Source organism: Ursus americanus, chromosome 12, assembly GCF_024610735.1.
Source record: "Ursus americanus isolate L20-20 chromosome 12, mUrsAme1.1.p, whole genome shotgun sequence".
NCBI lineage: Eukaryota > Metazoa > Chordata > Mammalia > Carnivora > Ursidae > Ursus > Ursus americanus.
Genome location: NC_142138.1, coordinates 22,002,780 through 22,019,337, shown reverse-complemented (window position 1 = coordinate 22,019,337; position 16,558 = coordinate 22,002,780). Strand labels below are relative to the sequence as shown.

Sequence of the window (16,558 nt, the reverse complement as noted above, 5' to 3'; positions counted from 1 at the left end):
TAGTAAATGTAGAGGACCATCAGTATGATTAGTGCTGGCCTGTGTGATGAGACACACCAAGGGATGGAGCAGACAGGAACTGTGCTTGAGGTTAAGGCAAAGGGGACACCTGGGAAATTTGGTTTAGTTGGGTTTTCAGGGCCAGACCCCATATGAGAGCTGTTTCTGTTGAGCCAGAGTTAGCCACAATGTAGTTGACAAATCCTGACTGTCACTGTCAGCTCTCACCAACAGCCCCGTGAAGTCACTTCACCTCTCATACATAACATGAAAATGATGCATGGTTTTCAGCTCTCAACCTTTCAGTCTGAACCTGTCATGATTCTATGACAAGTTCCGCGGCTGTCTCCTGTAGACTGGACACAGTACACCAGCAACTGATATTTCCCAGAAAACAAAACTCTCTCAATACTACTGAGAAAAACAACCCAAATTGGAAACGCTTCAGCCTGTAAGAATAAGTCACCAACAATGGAAAAGAAGCATTTATTAATGCCTCCAGAGTGTGATATTCCAAGACTCTTGCAATCTCCCTGTCTACTTATCAGGTTGGGTGTTCAGTCTAAATAGGAAAGTAAAATAGCTCCTAAGTGAAACCGTGACACCATGTCCCAAGCAGTTACAGGACTGAAAGGGAATGGACATTATTTATTTTGTCAAATGCAGTAGAGAAATCCACAAAGAGAAGCACACTATTTCAAAGATAAATGTTGTCTTTACTACCTAACGTACACAGATCCTATTTTTCTGTTAAGAATCTGCCTTCACAAGAAGATCCTGTTAGAGCCTACCTAGAAATAATGTCCCCAGAGGAAATGGCCAAAGCCCTTTTTGAGTACAGACGAGCAAAGTTTGTGAATGGACCCTTAGTAACACAAATTCCTCCACTGCTTCCTTAAGCTTATGCCTGCCACTAGACTTGCGAACACTGTTAGAAATTGCAGCTCCTTTCTGAAAATGGAAAAAGATATCATTCTCTATAAATGTTGTAATCTTGCTTGCCTCGAACACATCTTTCTATAAAATCACACGTGAATGTCTCTGGATAGGCTACCTTTAATAGTGGGAAGTTATTTAAAATATATAGTAGCAAACCTGAAATTCAATTACACTTGATACGAACATGTGGTTTTATGGCTTCGATTTTTCTTTACCTTCAGTGCTACATACAGAGATTATTTTCTTCGGAGCCAGTTTTTTTTTGTTTGTTTTTTGTTTTTGTGACAGGACGGAACACTTCATCATTTTTCTAGCTTTCTCACGAGAGGACTGGTTTGAGCTTTGTGCAAAGATTCACAAGGCACTTAGGAGCTCTCTTGGTAAAAAGGTCTTAGCTACACTAACCGCACAGGAGGCAGAGTAGAAGGATCTCAGAGATTCATCCCAGTTCTAAAACTTGGGGGTTTTATGTTTCTAAGAATAAAACAATAAAATAAAAGAGTAATCATATGAGGGGCTAGTATCAAGCACGTAGAAGAGCTACTTTTAAGACTCATCTGGGCTTGGGAGGGGGTGACCTGCATGTCACCGAGGAGTGAATCTTTAGTGACCAATGAATCTTTAGCTGATCAAAGCTAGATAAACAGACACCTTCTTCTCATTGATAACCTCATGCTGAAGTCAGTAGGTGAAAACCGTGTGGAGAAAAAAAAAAAAAGAAAGAAAGGAAAAAAAAAAAAAAGGAGCCAAAGAGAGGAAGAGCGCTCCAGCAGTTACCCTTGTGGGTGGCCGTCTACGCAGGAGCCCATCTGTGAGACAGGCGCCTTATTGTGTGGGACCTTCCTGTTTTCGCAGTATGAAACAACTGCCCAAGTCATTAAAGTCACAATGACTTTATTAGGGACTGCATTTTGACTCATATTTTACACTTTGTTAGTCACAACTTAATCAGAATTCCTGGGCATCAGGAAAGCAAAGGGACTGAAAATTCTTCCTCGGAATGCTAGTGGTGGTAGAGGGAGTTACAAGGGCTCAGGGCAACGTGCACGTCAGGAAGGCTCGTCTCTGTCTCAGGTTTGGCACGAACTCCGTGTATGATCTTGGGTAAGATAAACTGACTTTGGGGGGCTCAGGTTGTTTTTAGTGATGGGCACAGTTTCTTTAGCTATAAAATGGCTAATTTCGAAGGTTCTTTCTGATTCCAAAACATTGCTTCTTTCATACCCTTATTTTCACATGGAAAGAAGACCCGCAGACGTGAAGACCTCTAATTGCTAAGCACCTTTGCAGAACCTGATGTAAACAAAAACACCAGGGATATACTGTGCTTTCTCTAGAACCCTTTATCAAACTCACGATTTCCACAACTCTTAGCATTTCAGATCATCTGACAGTGAGCGTCCCATCTCTTGTCTCCTTTTGATCTTTCCTTATCTACCATCTGTTTGAAACTTGATGTCACAGTTGCGTTAATGACCTTTTTCTCTTATTTGAGAGGAAGATGAAATTGAACTGAGTGAGTTGGTAACAGGATTCAGGATAGAAGAACTCGTTATCCATTAACATCTACTCCACTAGAAACCAGAGTTCCATGGTGCGCCATCCCAGAAAAGAAGGTCTGCTTTGCGCCTATCAGGAGCATACCGTTGATACACCAGGGAATAAAGTTAGCTCATTCTAACTGTCCATGTGCCACATCAGAACAAAATTCATCTAAGCACACCAGAATGGAATGATTCTCTTCTTAACTGCCCAGTGATGCAGAAATGCACAACAAACAGAGAATGAAAACAAGCACGAACGTCTCTGGCATATTCTGCAACAAAACATTGGTATTTATGATGAAGCTAAAATTGAATAAACTCCCCTTGCTGCTTAAAGGACAAGTATCTGCTCCGGTGACATTTTAAAAGTCAAAAGACGGACAGACCATTACGGCTTTCATACACAGAACTGAAAAACAAAACAAAACAAAACAAAACAACCTCAAAAGAATCGAAACACAACACTCTACAACTTGATAGTAGGTCTCCAACAGCCCTCAAAATTATTAGCTGTTTCTTCCTACCGATCTGCGGTCCATTTTTCTTGGAATTTCTGAAACTTTTCAAGAGGAGATATGGCACACATTACGGGGACACTAAAAAATTGACCTCTCCTACACCCTAACGAATTCCCTTAAGAATGTTTAGAGACACTTCTCATGACTTAACATTCCCTTAATTCCGAAAGTTGCTGCAGTGACACAATTAAATAGACAAAAGGCAGTAGTATATTTATACCCAAAGACATATTTAAATTTTAGACAAACAACAGTTTTTTTTTTTAGTATAAATGTGTTCTAGATATTTCACGTCCCAAATACTCCCTAAAGAGACTGGATTTCAAAATGCTATACTCATATCGTGTCAGGTTTAGAAGTATTATATATTTTCAGATAATTGAAAATGTTCAAACTTGTACTTTTTCACAGAGGTCTTCCCTTCTGGTGAGAAACACAGCAACACTGCATCTGTTACCAGAGCTTCACAATATCATTTTACGTATTTGAGCCTTTTCTTTTAATCTGGCTGTTAATAGAAATGGACCAAAAAAAAAAAAAAAAAGAGGTATGTTGGCAAATCTGGGGTGCTGGCCTGACAAAGCCAGCAAGGCCTTTCTTCAGCAGATGACATAAATCGTTGCAGCAACTGAGAAAAAGCAAGGGATCGAGGCACACTATTTAGTTACCCTATTGTTTTTGCATTTAAGCGATCTATAATTTTTTTCTGTGCATAACGGCTAATATTTAATCTTAAGCTTCTAAAGCCAGTTCTAGGGCCATGGGGTGTTAATGTGATTCCAAACCAGATGACAAAGGTTTCTGTTGAACCACTTCACGGCCAGAAGGTCTACAACTTATTATAATTTTAAAATTAGAAATCTTACCATGCATCAGACCCATAGACCATCCAGTCTAGTACCCTCTACTAACTAGCAGAAAACAAGACCTTTGCCTCAAGACCTTCATATCTGACTTGAAAGCCACTGACGCAGAACAGAAAAATCACCCCCCAAACATGTGCTTTCTTTTCATAACCCCATAAGCTTTGGTCATGATTCTCTTTAAAACCGATTTTCAATTTTATTCTGTAACATCTCCTGGGTTGTTTACAATTCTGCACTCAGTATTACCTTATTAGAATTCTCAATATTTTTGCAGCCACAGAAATCTACCATAGCTTGTTTTTGAGATTACTACTCTACCCCTTTAAATACAGCATGTGACATGTATTGTGTTTAATATTAATTATATTGATTTCTACTAACTATGTTCACATTCCCTTTGAGATAAAAGATATTGTGGTGCTTCAAAGCCTGTTGTGGAAATCACTATTTCTGGATTAACAGTTTCCCAGGGCTGGAAATTTATAAGATCAACCCCAGGAACCATCTAATAAATAAAGGAAACCCACGGGCTACATAGACGTATCATTTGATTCCCTGAAAAATTACGTGTTCTCTCTTTTGGCATTTTGATAATCCCTACACTAGACTATGCACTTGCAAACTGAGAAGAATCTGCCACATGGTGGAGGCTAGAATATATTTTTAAACTATAAAGGATGAAAATAGTGGTCTTATCTAATTTTATTCTATTAAAAAATTGCATTGTGTATCTCATTTTCTTATTGTTAGCTACCACAATTTAAACTAGATGGATGAGTGCTCTGTACAACAGTGCACCTCGAGACGTATAGTTTGTTGGTTCATGGAAGGCTTATAAGAGTAGTTTCAGAGTTGGAGGTAGAGGTCATACATGAAGCAGAGGGGGTTCTGGTTATAGTTGGCCTGCCCGGGGAGATCTAACAGCATAAAGAGGACTCTAACAGCAAACTCACCATCATACGAACATGCCATCAGATCAGGTGAGCATCCAGTTCAGTCTGGAAATAAACTACTAGTCTGAGAAACTTGGCAAGTCATTGAGCCTCTCAGAGACTGTTTTTCCAACTTTAAAATGGGAAGGTTAGAAATAATATATGTAAAGGAACTGGCAAAGTGTCTGTAGCACCTGTCCTTCATGCCACAGGATTTATACTTGAAGCTGATGTTTTATTTCTCAGTTTTGTCTCTGAATTTAATTTAATTTAGTGGGGGGGAGCAGAGAGAGAGACAGAATCTCAAGCAGGTTTCACTCCCAGTGAGGAGCCATTGCAGGGCTCGATCTCATGACCCTGAGATCATGACCTGAGCAGAAATCAAGGGTCAGATGCTCAACTGACTGAGCCACCCAGGGGTCCCAGTTTTGTCTCTGATTTTTAAAAGGTACAGTTTTCAGGTGGGTTTGCATTTGGGTGGAGCTTTCAGCTGGCTCTTTGGCATCTAAACTCTTCTTGTAGTTGACAGTAGCTGGTATAATTAACTACAGAATTCCCACAATAAGCTACTGCAGGTGTGACGCAGTCCTATGTCATTCTGATTACATGACACATGAGTTACTCACAGAAGTTCTGGCTCTCTGGTTGACATTTAAATTATTCACTAGTCTAAGGAGTGTAAACCAGAATTGCCAGGAAGATAGATGAAGCCCGTCAAATGAAGCCATAACGCAAAACGGCCTGGTGTTAAAACTGTATCATTAAAAAAAAAAAAAAAAAAAAAGCCTATTCTGACATGTCTTGCTGTTGCTAACTCTATCCTCTCATGATTCCATGACTTAGCCAATTTCCTCAAATTAAGAGACTAAAAGACCTTGGAACTGTTCATGTACTAACCAAAGCCATGAGTGGCCACGAGTTGCCTGGCGTAAGGATAACTGCACCAAGTATTCATTTTGCTCAGATTGCCACAGTTGAGGTCAGTCCAGTAACACATCTGAATTAACTGAATGGGAGAACAGTGAGAGGAGTATCAGCAATATGTCAGGAACAAAAAATATAACCAGACAATGACAGAAGGACTCAACGGCTACACTCCAGACACAGCAGACATGTAGAGTGGCCAGTCTCCGAAGGGCTTAGATCCTTGGCCACAGGATGCGGACTCTCCAAGAGAAAGGTAAATCAAATGCCCCAATGCTGAACCAAACAACACCCACAATGTGCTTCACATTTCTGTTCACAAGGAAAGAGCATTTGACCCTGATGACTTTTTTCTTTATTATCTGACTTTGAATTTGGGAGAAGGCTCAGGAGCAAGCATTTGCAGCTTCTGAGGGTACTTGAAGATTCACTGTAAACCAGACGGGAGTTTCTCATTCAGCTGGACAATTAGAAAAATGAACTGGGCATGGCACACACCTGCACGTGGCACGGTGTAGTGCAACAGGGAACAGGATTCCTGGGTTCTAATGAGTTTGCGGCTAACGACATCATTGGTTCTGGACGAATTAGATTATATTTCGGAGCCTTACGCAAGGGATATTTATTTGAATGACTACCATGTGTCTAGAGCTCTTTTAAACGCTGGGGACTACTATAACGAACAAGGTAGACACAATTCATGTCTCCAGTAACTTTACAGTCTAAGGGAGGAGATGAGTAAAAACCAAGTTCCACAACAGAAAATCAAAATCATAAATTGTGATAGCCGATTGTAAAACCAGCAAGGTACTGGGTTAGGATAATTAGAGAAGTTCTCTCCGAAGAGATAACATCTAAACTGAGGCCTGAAAAAAAGAAGGGACTTTGATTGAGCTCCAGCTTTCAAAGTCTGTGATTATATGATTTGTTACCAAATCATATAAGAATATACTAAATAACCTTGTGGATTTCCCTTTAATTTTGATTCTTAAATCATTTGACTTTGGAGCAAAAAGAGCAAGGTCTGATTCTAGGGCATCAGCAGTGAGTAGCGGACGGGCTTGGCCAAATCAGTGCTATCCCTTGCCTCCTGCTTCACACTGAAAAGGGGGATGTAGTAATACTTTCCTCCTGGTGAGCATCAGAATGAGATCACGAAGGGAGAGCTCTGTGTAAGCAGGAAAGCCCTCTTCAGGTATGTTTCCTTACCTTGCTACCTTGGATCTGGCAACACAAAACTAACAAACAGCTATACACTTAAAGAAAGTGGTCCTTTATTTAATGCCCTATCCCAGGACCATAGGGAACTTTGAGAGCAAATAAGCTTTACAGTGAAGAAAAGGACCTTAAAAAACTAATGTTCCCTCAGGCAGAATCAGAGTTCTCTGGGCAATGCAGTCCTGGATCACAGGGCTAGATCTGAAAAGCAGTGATCAAAACAGAAAAATCTTTCCTGAGTTCTTCCTCACTGATGTCTCCTCGTCTTTTATTACCTTTATGAAAAAGGATCGTATTTTACTCATTTTAACCCAATACATTCTCTCGCTTTAAAGAAAAAGAACCCATTCCTGTCCAGGGGTAGATGTTTTTATTTATTTTTGGTAAAGCTCTCTTATTTTAGGATTTACTAAGGGCTCTGAAGCGTGTTTCTTGAAAAGCAACGTATGGCCTTTCTTAGTTTGAAAATTGTTCTATGCCCCATCTACAATGCAGCATTGGACAATGACCTTATCTTCATACAGAAGGAGAGTATTAACAAAATAGTATTTTTAATTATTGTAATCAAAATTAGATAAATTCTTTGAAATTAAATTATACTGATTTAAAAATATTTTAAAAATCATACTGGTAAACCCTATGAGATATTATCAGGGAATCTTCCATGCAATGGGTAAGAAAGATGCAAATGAATTTTGTGCAACTAGATCCTGAATGTGTTAAAATACAGCAGGGAAAAATTCAGTGACAGCTCACGCTGTCATAAACATAAATGATGTACTGGACTTGGCCAGGTAAATGTAGATATATTTAAATCATTCTGACTCAGTTACAGAGTGGAGCTGGCAATAGCAATCAAACGGACAGGGGCTCAGGCAGGGAGGGCACTGTGGCCTCTCAGCTGGGTAGCTGGGTAGCCTCTGGCTGGCTAACCTGACCTGTCTGGGCTATGAGTGGACCATCTAGAGCAGAGGTTGGAGACTATTCATTAGTGATCTATCAGAGTCCCTAGGTTCTCACAATCAAATGGGTGTGCAAGAGTATACCAGAAATTCATATTACCACTGGATAGTCTAAGCACGTGCCATGAATTTAAATTTTTTGAAAACACTAAAAAATATTTCCATCTTTAATATCATGCTGTGCCCAGTAGTGAGGTCATTACCTGTCCTAGTATCCATCAAAATTCCTCATGTCAACACATTTCTTAAACGACCAACTCAAGAAGAATTTCAGAGACCTTTTTAGAATAGATAAACCCCAAATCAACTACCAGCAACAGACAAAAACCTTCATTTGTTTTTTGCTATTCTCCTGACCATTAGACAGAAATAGAGCTATGACTCTGACACTTTTTAGTCCTACTACTATGAACATACATGGAGTCTCAAAAAATCCAAGACACGACTGCAGGCCTCAAGAGCTTTCCATCTGGAGTAGACATAAATAAAACCTCAGAGAACTAAAATATTAGCTATGATATTAACCAATAAGCTAGGTAAGAAAATGAATTATGAAAATCTGATCAAAGTCAGAGTACCTAAGTCAAGGTTTCAAAAAAAGAAAGCCAAAAAGTGTGGCATACCGGGAGTAGGTTCATAGTATAGGCCTGATGATGTTTTGAGCCGAGGGAAGTCTTAAGGCAATGGTATGGCAAGAGAGGGTAAAGGTCTGTATTTCTTCATTCTCAAGTTATCATAAAACTCTTACTTATATTCCTAAGCCAGGTTTTCAATAGGTCTTCTGACATCAAGGGAAGAGAGGAAGTTGGAAGTCCACCATTTGGTCAATAGGACCTACTACACCTTGAGTATCATTTCAAATACTCAAGGATAAAAATATTAATCCTGGCTACTTTTGTAAAATGAGATTTTCTTTCCTGATAGTATACATATATATAGTTTGATGATATATACAAATATTTTAATTTAGAAATAAAACAGTAAAAAGTGGGAAAAAAAAGAAAAACCCAGCAATGCCAAAGGCATTTAAAGTAATCCATTCCAATGATTTCCTTCTGGATTTTGAGCACACAAGTTTCCTAAATTAGTTCTCTTTACTTGAAGTGGCTAAGACATGTATAGCTTTTACTCAAGAAAAGTAATGAGAAGGACAATGAGAAAGAAGGTTAAAAATCAATGCAACTGACAGAGGGACTGTCCTATGTCTTTCTTAAGTGTAATCAGGCTTTTGCTGAGGATGAACAGCAAACTAGATTTGTAATCAGACCTGTATTTTACTACCTTCATCTTCCACTGATTAACCTTGCAAATCTGCAGAAGTCATGTCATAATGAAATTATATTTCATTTAGATGGTGTTTTATATTTTACAGAGATCTTTGGAATACATGAGATATTTAATCCTCAGTTTTTATCATCCTCATCTATAAAACAAGGTCTTCAAATCAAGGATATCTACGGTTCCCTATTGGGTTTAAAGTTCTAGGATTTTGTTTAATGCAGCCATGTGAGACTATAACTGGAAAGAATATATTTCAATCTTTTTCTGGCTTGATTTATCAATTTTCGCCATCCTTACTGACCAAAGACATTACATAGTCTCCAAATTACCACTGCACTCTGCCCTGTCTGATGAGCTTTATAGATGGCTGAGTTGGAAAGGTATTTTTATTTAACGATAACTTCTTACTGTTTTCTTTTCCAAAATAAGTTACTAAAATTTACCTTTTCAGATAGCAAGTGACAAAAACTCTTGTCCTGAATCTACATTTTTTAATCACTTAATCACTTTTATGACCGGTATCTGTACTCAAATTTCATTTTCACAGTTGCTGAAGGTTATAACATCGTGCACTGTGCTGCTAACAAAGGCTGAAAGGAACTTTAAAGTTTTTAAGGAACATTTTCAAGACTGCCATATTTTGAACAGCTACAAAATATAAAGAAGTGAAACTGAGCCACGAAGATGAAATTTATTTTCAATAAATTCACTAAACTTCCATTTCCGAAGGCTTTAGGTTTCAAAGGTGGTACATTTTTAAACTGCACGTAATTAGCAGAAGGAAACACAGGACTTATGAGCAGAAACGCCTGATTTGCAGCCTTTAAACGCGGCTTCATAAAGAGAAAAAGACTATCAGGTACTTCTTAAAGAGAAGAAGATTATCAGGCACTTCCCCAAACAGAAACAAAAGAAACAGAAGTTTTACTGTCTTCTTCATTTCTAAATAACTTAACAGTCCTTTCTTTGTGGAAACACTTGGCTACTTTAAAGTAAATCAAACAAAGGAAGTTACAGTAAAATATCCAGGAGACTAAACAGTTTGGCACCAGTTGAGGGAAACATCACGTACAAATGGGCAAGACAGAGAGGGCTGGCAGGTCCCTGAAAAATGCTAAAGTGGAGGGATGTGCTGAGACGCACATCCACTGTTGGCACGCTGCCTTCTGGAGTGTGAAATCTATTGACTGTGGCACAAGTCTGCCCTCGGAGCTTTGGTTTGGTCAGTCCTGGCTTCCAGAAAGCTGATGTATCTACCCTTGCTGAGCACACTGTCACTCAGGAGTCAAATTTTGGGAAGAAGAGCACAAGGCTAAGCTCCGCCCTTAGGTTTTCTTTCATAGATAGGAATGGCATCGATTTTGGAAGCCTTTTAGATTAGGACACATTCAAAAAGAAAAATAAAAGACAAGAAAGAAGTATAAAAAAATGTGAAACAGACGTTTACTCCATGAAAATACTGTAACTCTATTTTTTACAACTAGTGTTCCGGATTTCTATTTGATACTCCAAACTTAGTTGTCTGATTTTTTTTTTTTTCCATATGGAGAGAAAGGCTCCCCTTAAAATGATTTATTTATCAGATTTTGATAATACAATCTTGTCTTCCCAGCTAGTCAGGGGTGCAATGATCAAAGGTAACGTGCCCTGACTTCACTCCTATTGATCACTCGGGGACTTCCAAGTGAACTGGCAGAAAGACTGGGGTGAATGGATTAGAACTCAATGAAGGAAATGGTTCTGAAAATACCAATGAAGAAATATTTAACTTAAGCAAAATAAATTAAAAATCAAACTTATTACAAAGCACTAAACTTTCAAAATCTTTGATTTGTTAAGTTTTCAAAGAGCAGAACTTAGAACATGCAATTACACTCTCAATCATACAACTTATTTTATCATAGAAAGAGTAACTGAAATAATGCCAGATAAACAAACAGCTTAATCCTCTCTTTCTTCTTTGTTGGAAGACAAAGTCTAATGCAGACAGTCAGTATCTTACCTCTAGGAAATTTCCCTGTATTAATTATTGCTACTGAAGCATCGCTCCTCTGTTTCATGGTCTTGGGGCATGTATTAGAAAGGATGTAATATATGACGAAATTACTCCAACTTTTTGGATGATAATTTTCAGAAAAAGAATAGCCTCTCTCCATTTTCTTTTTATGTTGGGGAGGGAGGTAAAAAGGGAATTGGGGGGGGGTTGGTTGTCTTTTAAACAAAACTTCACTGTCTTCTCTTAGGCCATGTTAGAGAATTTAGGGGAACAAATAGATCTTGAATTTAGCAAAGGGGTCCACTGGAAGCAGCAGATTAGTTTAATAGTTATTTACATTTTGATGAGTGCTTTACAACCATCTTCTATAGCTATGGTTATTCTCCTCCCTCTTATCTGTTAACGGACACTGCTTCCCAGCTGGGACAACTGAGTTTAAGGTTATTAATGGCTGGCCTAGAGGTCCAGAATATGGTAATTGCAGATTACGATTCTGAACCAGACCTAAACAAGCAATGACGGCCAGAGTTAGAAGAATAAGACCTCCCAGAAATGAAAAATTCCCTTGTAAGAGTTATTAAATACCTCTCTGGATTTATCTGTCCCACTGGGATCACTGACGGTGAGTCAGATGGCCCTGGGTGTGAATCCTGTTCTCTTCTTTACCTTAGGCAATGTAATTCAACTCTTTAAACCTCATTTTACTGTAAAATGGAGATAATAACAGTATGTATTTCCAAGGGTTGCTGGAGTAATAGTGACAGAATGTAGGTCAGGGGCTTAGCACCCTGTCTGCACAGATACCAGACACCTGTAAAAGTAGTTTGGCTGCCGACTCTTACTGTCCCAACAATAAATGCAAGAGCTGCAGGAGACCATGGACACAGTCTTCTCCAACTATTTTGTTTTGTGGATAAAGAAAGGCAAAGATTCCAAATGAATTAACTGTTTAAGATAATATTTCTAAATGGAAGCAGAGCTAGACTTCAAACTCATGTCTTCTACCTAGGCTCTTTTCCCTTTGCTGCCTCCAGTTCTATATAAATCTGAGGGCGAAGAGAGAAAAGTTGGATCGAAAATGTTCAAGTGCCCCACCAGGCTGTCAGAACTGATTTTCTTCCTATTCTTCCCTTGAATCCAGCTCACCTCTAACACATGTGGGGCCACATACATACGTCTGAATAAAGATCTGAATCGAGCTACCTCCAATACTCCTGCCTCAACAGACGTCCCTGCCTAGCAGCTGGAAGGCCAGCATGAAATACGAATTCTTGAATTCCTTGATTATGGCAGTGCATGGGGACCTAGCTGGGACCGTGCCCTCTCCCATTTCTTCCTCAAGGAACTCATGGGCAGGCCTTCGTACATCCTCTGCCACCAGCTGCCTGTCCAAGCTCCTCTCACACACTTCTTCCAAGCCCAACTTCTGCCTCTTGGCTGCTTTGGGGGCCTAAGGGTGTAAATTCCTGCAGCACATCCAGGAAAGCGGCCTGTACAGGCCCTGGAACAGGGTTCAGAACCACTGGGCAGAGAATGTAGGGGGTCCAGTGGATGCAGTCTTGTCTGGAGCAGGCACCAGAGCTGCTCCTCGGCCCCACCGGCTCCCCACCTCCTGGAGCAAAGAGCAGCTGGAGGAAGACCAGGCTAGGCCTCTCTTAAAGCAAAGGGTCCTGGAAAAGGACCGTCTTGCCCTCAGGGTGGGAATGCTCTAGTCGTATCATATAATTTGGGGCAAAAGTAGAAGTGATCCCCTCCAGTGATTGGTCACCTGCCTATCATCTTCCCGGCATAGCTCTGAGATGAATGTGTTGGCCAAGAAGATCTATTTCTTTTTTGGTTCTGCTGAATCTGACATTTCCCATACTTATTGATTATTCAGTTAGGTAGAAAATGACTCGCCCAAGTGCAGGGCAAACAGCCTGTCACGGTCACATTCCAGTATCAAGCAGCTTGAGTCCCAAGTGGCTCCAGGCTGGTAGAATTACATGCGTTTATTCCTTCCCACCCACGAGCACAGGCAATTATTTGACTTTACTTTCAATACACCGGTACAGACACACCAGAAGAACCGGAAAAATAAACCTGTGTAGCCAGAAGGACTCACTTCCCCTGTGATGGTATCTGCAGCTGACTCCATGGTACCTTCAAAGCAAAAGGACCTTCTATCTCCCGTTCTTATCTTACAGATTTCCTTCGCAAACATGGACTGAAGTGCTAGGTCCTGAGGCTTCATTCTAAAGAGACTACTGATATTATGCAGGACTGCTCTTTTCAACAATGAAACATCCATTTTCACAGACAGAGCCCCAAACCTTTGTCCTCCACATAAAACAGCCCCAGGGCAAAGCCAGTCAAGAAAGAACAGGAGAATGGAGAGTGTTGGTGGGGAAGTCAGGATAGTGACAAGTTGCGTGAAGATAGCTCCTTGCTGCATACCACAGGCTGTTCTTCTTTTGAAAACCTTCCACATGCTGGGCACAAATGACCCCTTTGACACTTTCTCCTGAAAAGTTGAGGCGAGAGACTCTGTTTCTCAGTAAAAGCTCCCTGTCCTTGTCAGTCACAACTACGCCTCACTAGGATTGTTTTGTAGCCTGTGCTGGTCCTTCCTCAGTCACTGTTGTTGCAACTCTGTACTTTTCTGACTGAGTCTGTCAGGAAGGAGACAGGAAATTCTAGTCACCCGCACAGCAGCTGCGCCATTCCTCCTATCCTCCTCCAATGACGTCGGTTGGCTTTGGTGACACGAGGTCAGGAACTGAGCCACAGTGAAGGTCAGGAAGATAGGTCAGTGTTTATGCCGTTGTTGGGCTGGGGACCCTGCTGAGGCTATTCGCTTTCTTCCTTGCTATACTGTTTCTCTTTCCGTTCCTCTTTTTATAACGCAGAGCCAAAGCATCCTGTTTTGAAAACATCTGACTGTTTTGCCACCGAGGAACTCATGCTCTGATGCACTTCGCTGAAGTGTAAGACAATTCTTCTAATTCAGGAGGCGATAAAAGTCGAAACAAAAATTAATGAACAAGTCTAAGAAGCCAATCTGTCGTTACAGAAAACAGTTCTAACACGTCTAACTGAACTTGGACTGCTGGCAGAAGGTTCACTCGACATCCTTTTCATCTTGCAAAACAGTGTCATTGCCTCGTAAAACTGCTTATTTCGTCTTGTAATTCTTGGGGAAAAATAACCTACTATATTCACCCACCCGGCTACGTCTTTCTCTATAATCCTGGAATTCCACCTGGCCTGTGGCCAGCATTCAGAGATGAGGGAAATTGGGGCCAAGGAGGAGACTACGTTTCTATAGGTCACAGAAACAGTTCCTTATCTCTCAGGCTCTGAAACATACTTGGGAAAACCAGTCATAATCTTTGAGTCATAATTTTCTTCAAAATATAAAAGGACTGAGAAAAACAACAAACACACAACCCTACCCAGGTGAGGTAAATATGAAAGACTGCTTGCTTGTCCTCCACTGGGCACAGTCAACTCTCTACCACTCACAAGTTCCCAAACACCCCCCACGTAAAGCACTGGCTTTCCCATCACCACTGCTGAGTAGGTAAAAACTCAGTAAATCACTTAGCTGATCAAACCTAAGGGCATATATTTTTGCAAAGATGTAGCGGATGCTATTACAAAGCCATCATTTATTGAATCTTTACTACCCAGCAGGTGCCTTGTGGAGTGTTTCAGATGCATTATCTCATTTAATCTTCACGGTGACCCAGTAAGGTAGGTACCATTTTTATCCCTGTATTCCAGATAAGTAAATTAAGTCTTAGAACAGTCATGTAAGTTAGCCGAGGTCAAATAGCTAGTAAATGCTAGAGATAGGATTTGAAGCATGATCTTTTGACTCCAGAGCCCATGCTTTTCACATACTTCCTGTATAGAACGTCTTCAGACTCACTTCCGAGTCTGTAACTCAGAGATTTGCCATGGCTGTTTTGTTCAGTGAGGGGAAGCAAAAGCTTAGATACAACTAAATACACAGTGATGATGATGACGATGATGACGATGATGACGATGATGATGACATTTTTGAACAGTGACTTGGATGGAATGTTCAAATAATTTCAACAACATTTGAAATTAAATGTGGGACTTTATTTTTACCACACATCAAATGTAGCTGATATAGATCCATTTCTTTTTGGTGGCCACCAGAATATTCTTATTATGTCATATGTGCCACAGATTAAGCGTTACCTGAGACAATTATCTGCATAATCAAGATGGGGGGGACATGGTTGCTAAGTAAAAAAAGAAAAAGATCTTTTTACAAATGAAATTGACTTTCGCTGTTAGTTGAGCACTGGATAATTGCTTCGCCCTACAACCTTTCCACTGTAGATGTAGAAAATAGGTGCATGCCTTCTACTAAAGCTAACTGTGTCAGCATTAAGTTTACCCTTTCTTTAGGGTTAGCTCTATTCAACTTTCATTGCTTCCTGCACAGGACACCATAAAGGAGGAGCGGAAGCCTGAAGTGATTGGAATTCTCACCAGGACCTACACAGTCCTCGGTCTCAGAGCCTGATTGACCATTACACTGAACACGAGAAGTTTTTAAAGCAAATTTGCAAAACAGACGATGTATAATTTCAGTACTCCAGCCACAGACCTGGTTAGAATCTGTAGGGCATCAACACTCAAAATGAAAAATCATGACAATTTGCAGTTTCTCGGTGAGTATTCTTTTTCTCCCCTGGAGTTAGTTGGCTCCTTTATTTTAGCAACTCAAGAAGGAAGTTCAGCATGTCTTTTATGGCGAAACCTGATGAAAAACTACCCTTAAATATTGGATCCACATCTCATATGGGTATCAGTGCTCACAACACGCAGGAAATAGAGGATCTGTGAATGCTCCTCTGTAGGCTAAAGCATGTGTGAAAATCTTTCTACTCGGAACCCAGCGTGGTTTGGAGAAGTTACGCACTTAAGCCCTCCTCATGGGGAAGCAGTTGGTTGAGATTTACAACAGCCTGGAAAATCCCAGAATTTGGCTTTCAATTAAGAACTTCAGAAAAAAATCAGCAAAGAGTTAAATCTCAAAACTCTTCTTCTTTTTTCCAACTTGAATCTAAGCTAAAATGTGAGAAAGAGACTTAAATCATTTTTTGCCCTTTCATTAACCAATAAGTAGAGTAAGAAGAGTCTATCCCCCCACCTCTAGCCCCCTTCAAGACCTAAGGACACAATGCTCCCTCTGCTCGGATCCTTTCAGCAAGAGCCAGTAAGCCTTGATAGGAAGGTGATACTTTTAACCCCAGGAAAGAGGGCTGGAAAGGGCATGTTGGCAGGTGTGGAGCAAAATCTTTTCCTGGCCTCAGAACCATAAGACAGTAAGACAATACCTCAGGCTAGGATGACTG

General features: G+C 40.2%; 1 protein-coding gene across 4 annotated transcripts in view; it reads right to left on the bottom strand.

The window, feature by feature from the left end:
• Positions 1-16,558, bottom strand: part of PDE4B (phosphodiesterase 4B) — a 62,307-nt gene that overhangs the window by 22,166 nt on the left and 23,583 nt on the right. The window lies entirely within an intron of this gene.